This window comes from Camelus bactrianus, chromosome 12, assembly GCF_048773025.1.
Source record: "Camelus bactrianus isolate YW-2024 breed Bactrian camel chromosome 12, ASM4877302v1, whole genome shotgun sequence".
Classification (NCBI taxonomy): domain Eukaryota; kingdom Metazoa; phylum Chordata; class Mammalia; order Artiodactyla; family Camelidae; genus Camelus; species Camelus bactrianus.
Genome location: NC_133550.1, coordinates 40,430,473 through 40,439,084, shown reverse-complemented (window position 1 = coordinate 40,439,084; position 8,612 = coordinate 40,430,473).

The following is an 8,612-nucleotide window of genomic DNA, read 5'->3' as shown; positions in this document are numbered from 1 at the left end:
ATGTAGAATGGCATGTATCTGCCATTACAGTATCATATAGAGTAGTTTCACTGCCCTAAAAATAGTGCTATGCCTTTTCATTCCCTTTTTCCTCCCTAAGCCCTAGCAACCACTGATCTTTTTCTTGTCTCCATAGTTTTGCCTTTTCTATAGTTATATATTAGAATCGTACAGGATGTAGTCTTTTCAGATTGACTTCTTTCACTTAGTAATGTGCATTTGTTTTCTCCATGTCTTTTCACAGCTTGATAGCTCATTTCTTTTTAGTGCTGAATGATAATTCATTTTTTAGATGTACCTGTTTATTTATAAGATTATCTACTGAAGGTAATCTTGGGTGCTTCCAAATTTGGCAGTTATGAACAAAGCTGCTGTAAACATCTGCTTGCAGGTTTTTGTGTGGACATAAGTTTTCAACTTTTTTGAGTAAGTAACAAGGGCATGATTGCTGGATCATATGTAAGAGTATGTTTAAATTTGTAAGAAACTGCCAGACTCTGAAAGTGGTTGGACCATTTTGTATTCCCATAAACAGTGAATTAGAGTTCCTGTTGCTCCACATCCTTATCAGCATTTAGTGTTGTCAGTATTTTGAATCTTGGCCATTCTTGGTGTGTAGTTGTATGTCATTGTTTTAATTTGCATTTCTCTGATAACGTAATAAGATGCAGAGCATCTTTTCATCTGCTTGTTTGCCATTTGTACATCAGTTGGTAAGGTGTCAGTTAAAATCTTTGACCCATTTTTTTTAAATTGCTTTATTGAGTTAGAATTCACATCCCATACAATTCACCCATTTAAAGTATACAATTTAGTGGTTTTTAATATATTTACAGAGTTGTGCAGCCATCACAACAGTCAATATTAGAACATTTTTGGCCCATTTTTAAAATTGGGTTGTTTGTTTTCTTATTGTTGAGTTTTAAGAGTTCTTTTTGTATATTTTGGATAATAGTCCTTTATCAGATATGTTTTTTGAAAATATTTTCTCCCAGTCTATGGCCTTTCTTTTCATTCTCTTGACAGTGTCCTTTCACAGAGTATAAATTTTTAATTTAAATAAAGTTTAGCTTATCAGTTTCTTTTTTTATGGATCGTGCCTTTGGTATTGTATCTAAAAAGTCATTACCAAACCCAATATCATTTAGATTTTCTCCTATGTTATCTTCTGAAAGTTTTATAGTTTTACATTTTACATTTAGGTCTGTGATCCATTTTGAGTTAATTTTTGTGAAAGATCTGTTTCTAGTTCATTTTTTTGCATGTGGATGTCTGGTTTTTCCAGCACTATTTCTTAAAAAGACTGTCTTTGCTCCTTTATGTTGCCATTACTCCTTTGTCAAAGATTGACTATATTTATGTGAGTCTGTTTCTGCGCTCTCTGTTCCATTTATCTACTTGTCTGTTCTCTCACCAATACCACATTGTCTTGATGACTGTATTTTATGTAGTAAGCCTTGAAGGCTGGTGGTGTCAGTCCTCTGACGTCTTCATTACTGATGGATTATATTAATTAATTTTTGAATGCTGAACCAGCTTTACATACCTGGGATAAATCCCACTTGTTCACGGTACATAATTCTTTTTAGACTTTCTTGAATTTGATTTGCTAATATTTTGGTGAGAATTTTTGCATCTGTGTTCATTTTAGATATCCGCCTGTAGTTTTCTCTTATTGTAATGCTTTTGTCTGGTTTTGATATTAGGGTAATGCTGACCTCATAGAATGAGTTAGGAAATATTCCATCTGCTCTGTCCACTGAAGGGGATTGTAGAGAATTGGTATTATTTCTTAACTGTTTGGTACAATTCACCAGTGAATCATGTAGGCCTGGTGCTTTATGTTTTGGAAGGTTATTAATAATGGATGCAATTTCTTTAATAAATATAGACATATTCAAATAGTCTATTTCTTGTGAGAGTTTTCCTAGATTGTCTTTCAAAGAATTGGTCCATTTCATCTAAGTCATCAAATTTGTGGGTATAGAGTTGTTCATATTTTTTCATTATCCTTCTAATGTATATGGGATCTGTAGTGATGTCCCTTGTTTCATGTCTAATATTAAGAGTTTGTGTCTTCTCCCTTTTCTTTTTAGTTAGCTTAGCTAATGGCTTTGATTTTTAGTGATCTTTACAGAGAACCAGTTTTTGGTTTTATTGATTTTTTTTTTCCTACGGATTTCCTGTTTTCGACTGTATTGATTCCTTCTCTGATTCTTATTATTTCTTTTCTTCTGCTAACTTTGGATTTAATTTGCTCTTTTCTAGTTTCCTAAAGTAGAAGCTTAGGTGGTTGATTTTAGATCTTTCTTTTTTTCTAATATATTCAATGCTAATATTTCCCTTTAAGCACTTCTTTTACTGTATCCCACAAATATTAGTAAGTTGTGTTTTCATTTTCATTTAGTTCAAAATATTATTTATTTCTCTTGATACGTCTTCTTTGACCCATGTATTATTTAGCAGTATATTGCTGAATTTCCATGTATTTGAGGATTTTCCAGCTGTCTGTCTGCTACTGATTTCTAGTTTAATTTCATTGTGGTCTGAGAGCAGATGATTGATTTCTGTTAAGTTCAGTAAAGTTTATTTACGGTCCAGAATGTCGTCTGTCTTAGTGAATGTTCCAGGCGGGCTTGAGAAGAATATATATTCTGCTGTTGTTGGATGAAATAGTCTATAGATGTTCATTATATCCAGTTGCTTGATAGTGTTGTTGAATTCAACTGTGTCCTGACTGATTGCCTGCCTGCTGGATCTGCCCATTTCTGACAGAGTGTGTATTAAAGTCTCCAATTATAATAGTGGATTTATCTATTTCTCCTTGCAGTTCTATCAGTTTTTGCCTCACATATTTTGACAGTCTTTTGTTAGGTTCATGTACATTAAGGATTCTTAAGTCTTCTTGGGGAATTGCCTCTTCTATCATTATATAATGCCCCTCTTTTCCCTGATAACTTTACTTGCTCAGAAGTCAGCTCTATCTGAAATTAAACAGCTATTCTTGCTTTCTTTTGAATAGTGTTAGTGTGGCATATCTTTCTCTACCCCTTTATTTTTAATCTAGATGTGTCTTTATATTAAAAGTGGGTTTCTTGCAGACAGCATATGGTTGGGTCTTATTTTTTGATCCAGTCTGACAATCTCTGTTTTTTAATTGGTGCATTTAGACCATTGACATTCAAAGTGATTACTGACATAGTTGAATTACTATCTACCATATTTGTTACTGTTTTCTATTTGTTGTCCTTGTTCTTTGTTCCTGTTTTTGTCTTCTACTCTTTTTTGCCTTTTGTGGTTTTTAATTAATTTTATATGATTGTGTTTTCTCTCCTTTCTTAGCGTATTTGTTATATTTCTTCTTTTTAAGAAATCTTTTTTAGTGGTTGCCCTAAAGTTTGCAGGACACATTTGCAATTAGCCAAGTCCACTTTCATGGGAACCCTATACTGCTTCATGGGTAGTGCAAGAACCTTATAATAGCAAACTAATCCTATGACTCCTTCCTATCTCTTATGTCATTGCTGTCATTCATTTCTCATATATAAGCATATATACCTAAGCATATATATGCATAATCAAATACATTGTTGCTATTATTTTTTGAACAATCAGTGAAGAATAAGAAAAAAGTTTTTACCTTCACTTATTCCTTCTCCACTGCTCTTCCATTATTTATGTAGATCTATGTTTCTGACCTATATCATTTTCCTTCTCTCTAAAGAACTTCTTTTAACATTTTTCACAAGACAGATCTACTGGCAACAAATTCCTTCAATTTTTGTTTGAGAAAGTCTTTATTTGTTTATTTATTTATCCTTTACTTTTGAAGGATAATATTGCAGGGTACAGAATTCTAGGTTAGTGGGCTTTTTTTATTTCAACATTTAGATATTTCACTCCATTCTCTTCTTTCTTGTATGGTATCTAAAGAGAGGTCAGATGTAATCCTTTTTTCCACTAGACTTGATCAAAGTTTTTAATAAGAAATTAGTGTGTGCAAATATTTGATAAAGTCCACCTTCCCTACTAGACTGTAAACTCCATGACTTGCAAGGACCTTGACTGGCCCTGTGTACCACTATGTCCCTATTGCCTAATGTGGCCTGGTACATTCATTGTACCACAGCATCTTCATATGATTTTGTAAAAGAAATAGCTCCAGTGCAGAAGGTTTTAACCTAAGGATTCTGTAAATGGGATTTGGGGTTGAGAGCATCTGTGAAACTCCTGAAGTTGTGTAGAATTTTGAGAATAAGTATCTGTGTGTTTGCCTGAGGCTAGGGTCTGTAGTTTTTCAGTAGTTCATTAAAGGCGATGCCACTACTTCTTATTTGCCTGCAGCTCAGCACATAATAACATTAGTACTGGAATTATATTGATATGCAAGAAAGTGTGGTTTCTACATATTCTCAGAAGCAGCCATAATAAGCATTTTTAAGAAAAGAAGAAAACAAGACATCATGTGCCTTTGTTTTGGATGGCTATAGCATTTAAGGCAAACCCCTCCTCAAGGAATATTTTTCCAGTTTCAGATGTGTATTCAGAAATGAGTCTGCCTGGATATCAGTGCATAAACACAAGAAGTGAGCAAACCATTTCATTTGCTGAAGTCTTAAATAAATGTCTCCATTGCTTTCAGGCAAAGGGAATGATTTCTTAGATTTTTTTTTTTCCACAGAAGTTCAAAATTAATCGCTAATATTTTTATCAGAATAATTTGCAAATATTCTGATGCTAACAAAATATTTTCCCAGTTACAGCTCAGCAGTTAACCCTCTACTAGTTTCTAATGTGCTTTTTAACCTTCTGAAAGTAAGACTTTAATGCACTGGGAAGAAATGTTCAGGAAGAATATGTAATATATTTTCTAATTCTACACAAAGGCAACCACTTAGATAGTAAGATCACCTCATATTCATTCACATTGCATCTTCCTGCAGGAAGCCTAAACTGCTGCACTCCTCAAAATTATCTCTTGTCCCTTTTGCTGTCAGTCCTCACCAACTCCCAACCTTAGATAATCAGAGATAAGTCCAAAGAATTCTCTTTTTCAGCTTCATTGCTGATAACTAACTCTAAACAACAGAAAGCTGTGAAAAATTACATTGTCCGTAAATGTAGTTTGAAGTTTTGTGTAGGAATACAATCGGATACATAGCTGCAATGATAAGAAAACATTCTGGAGTAGGAACTTAAAGATCTTGACCCAGAATATAAGTCAATAGATTACTTCTTTCAGAAAGTCTTAGTATGAAAATCTCATCAACTGAATTAAACAGTATGCTTAGTAAAGATTATAAATTATTAAGGGCTAATGCTGGAAATTTGAAATTATTCTTTTTATTATGTGGTAATTGGAAAACATCAGAAATAACTATGATTACATGCTGAGATAGGATGGTTATCTAGAGAGAAAATTCTATTGAGTAATTTGAATATTTAGCATTACTGTAAGAATCAGTTTGGTACCACCTTTTTAAAGATACAAATTGGCCAGCTAGAGTTATTAATTTGTTTGATATCTTCAGAATTTTAGTCTTCAGAATTCATCCACTCAGAGCAGGAATGCAAGATATTTTTCAATGGAAGGTAAAACCAGAGGGCAAAAACAAAAGGTAGAAGCTTGGAAGAACAGGGTTTTTGCAGACTCCATGTTTCGTAATTTAACAGTTGTCAGTGGAATAGGTGATTATCTTGATGTTGCACATCTGCAAAAAGTTATCAAACTGTTATCAATTTGATAGAACACTTTAAATTCTATTTTCTAGGAAAAGAATGTTCAGACAGCAAATTCATAGGTCTGGAACCCACTTATTTCATCCAAAGATGATTTAAATTTAATTAATAACTTACAGAATACATTGTTCTAACTGGCCACTAAGGAAGAATTAAAAATGAACTTTGAAATTATAAGATAACTTGCTTCATTTTGGACAAAAGTTAAAAACACATATTCTGAGCATGCTGAAATTATTTTAAAACCTCTTTTTTTCCATTCCCATCATTATCCCTTTGTAAACTCAATGCATTCTTATGAATGATAGGAAAAAATATATAGAAGTAGTTTGGATATACATCATTCCCTGAAAATAATATTGTGTCAATCCAACCTGGATTAGATATTTTAACAAAGAAACAAGTTCATTTGTCACAGGGTATTTTAAAATATTAAAACTTTAAAATATTAATATGCATGGTGTTTATTCAGAGTATGCATATAATGGTCTAATCTAGAGGATTACTAATTCATTCATAATTTTCTTCAGTTACAGTTAAAAAACAACAAAATGTTAAGAATTATAGAAATTCTCTATATTAATCTTAAATGCATATGTTCAATGAACAGTAGTTTTATCATTCTTTTTTCTTCCCCTTTTATGTTTGTCTAATTCTGTTTATTAAAATTAATTTTATGTTCATTGCATTAGTAAAAATTTGAGCTTGTACTTTTTATGTTTTTTTCATTTTACTAATTTGGTTTTATTATAATTTTAAAAGTATTGGACCACAGTGGATTAAAAAACTGTCCCCCCGTCACAGATGATTTGACAACTCCTGTTTTACAGAATTCCTTCCAGACAATTATTCAGTTTTGGCTTGAACTCTTTTAGTTTTAGTAAGTAGGAGTTCATTACCCTTCCAGGAAGCTAATTCCATTATTGGACAGTTCTGATTATTAGAAAATACTTCCCTGCGTGGGCTAAAAATCAGTTTTCCTATGATTTGTAAGCCTCAGAATTGATCCTTCCCCCAGAATTATACAAAAGAGATTTACTTCCTCTTACATATGACAGTGCTTTGGATATTTGAAAATACTTGTCCTATCCCTCCTTAATTTTCTTAAAGTTCCACTTTTTCCTATTATCCATATGATACGGTTTCCAGAAGCTCCTTGTCCTAGTTGCCCTCTTCTGGACATACCCTTTTAATAATGTCTTTCTTAAAATGTATTACCCAGAATTGAATTGAACATCATTTTCTTATTCTGGACAACATACTTCTGCAAATGGTGCCAATAATGCATTTTTTTTTAGCAGTCATGTCTCTGATTTGTCTTGAGTTGTAATTTTTTTTTTTTTAAATGGAGATGCTGGGGATTGAACCCAGGACTTCTCATGTTCTAAGCACACGCTCTACTGAGCTATAACCCCACCCTCTGAGTCATAGTTTCTGAAGAGGGAACCAGGATATCAAAATAGTCTCCAAATTCAGCTGATTCCTTGTAAAAATACTCTTCCACCATTCTTGATTCCTTTTAGGGAGAAAAGAAAAAAGTGTATTTTCATTGCTAACGTCACTGGTTCTTAATTTTACCATTTAAGTGTTAGCAACATGCCTGATAATATAACCAAAGAAGATTTTAAGGGGGATGATATTTTTAGGAGTTTCATTCTGACTAACTGGGGGAGGGTAAAGGATGGACTGGAACAGGAACAAGACAAAATGTAGGGGGAACTGTTAAATGACTGATGTAGTAATTCAGATGACAAATGATAATGGCCTCGTTTAGAGAAGCAGAAAAGAAGATGGAGAGAAGGGGACAGATTCCATAGAAGTTAGAAGTAAAATAAATAGGATTTGGTAAGTAAGTAATTTATATGGGAATGACAATAATGAATGAGAAAGGGGGAGGGGAGAGGAAGCAGCTGTTGACATCCAGACACTGGGCATTCAGAGCTATGCCATGTTATTTTCTGTTGGGCATAAGAATTTCACAGAATACCAACATCAGACAAGATTATTCTGAGACCATAACAACTTGAGACAAAACAGGTCCACTTCATAATGTTGTCAAAGCACAGAGAGACAGAATCCCCAAGCCATCCACAAAATATGAAACACCCTGCCCCTCTCTCGGCTAAAATGAGTGACAGTTACTTATTTACCATTTATAGGGTTATCCTTGCTCTGGACTGTCTTTCCTGGAAATAAGATGTATTGAGATCCCAATCATAAAATGCCTCTTCTTTCCTTCTAAGAGTGGTCAATCTAAAGCAGATCCCTGCTTCCTTAGCAGTCTCTCAAATCACTCAATCAAATCCCAAGTCCTCTAACAGGTTCTTTCTAACACTCTCTTGCTAAGTTCCGGGGTTTCCTATGCTGTGCGTTCTCCTTCACTGCAATGAGTAATAAACTCAGCTTGTTCAACTAGAGATGTGTTCCTGGTGGTCTCTGGCTGAAAGGCACTGACATTAAGAATAACCCCAGGGTGTCTTGGCTTAGACAGTCAGATGTTGGAAGTACCAGTAATAGAAATAAAGAACACTAGATAAGAAGAAGGAAATGTCTTCAATTTTTAACAGGCTATCTTTGAGATATCAGTGGGTTAAAGCTAAGTGGAGATATTGGATGGATTTATGACTCTGGAACTTTAAGAGCGATGTCTATGCTAAATCTCTCTCACCTGTCTACCCACATGTAAGTATACTAAGAAGTGTATATTTGAGAGCCATTGTTTATATAATTGAAGCTGTAGCATTAGCTAAGATCACCCAGGGAAGGAATAAAATGAGAAGAAAAGGGCTGAGGACAGAACCCCAAGGGTATTTATTAAGGTATGAAAATGAGATACCCAGAAAAGACTCTTTGAAGGAAATGTCATTGAGAAA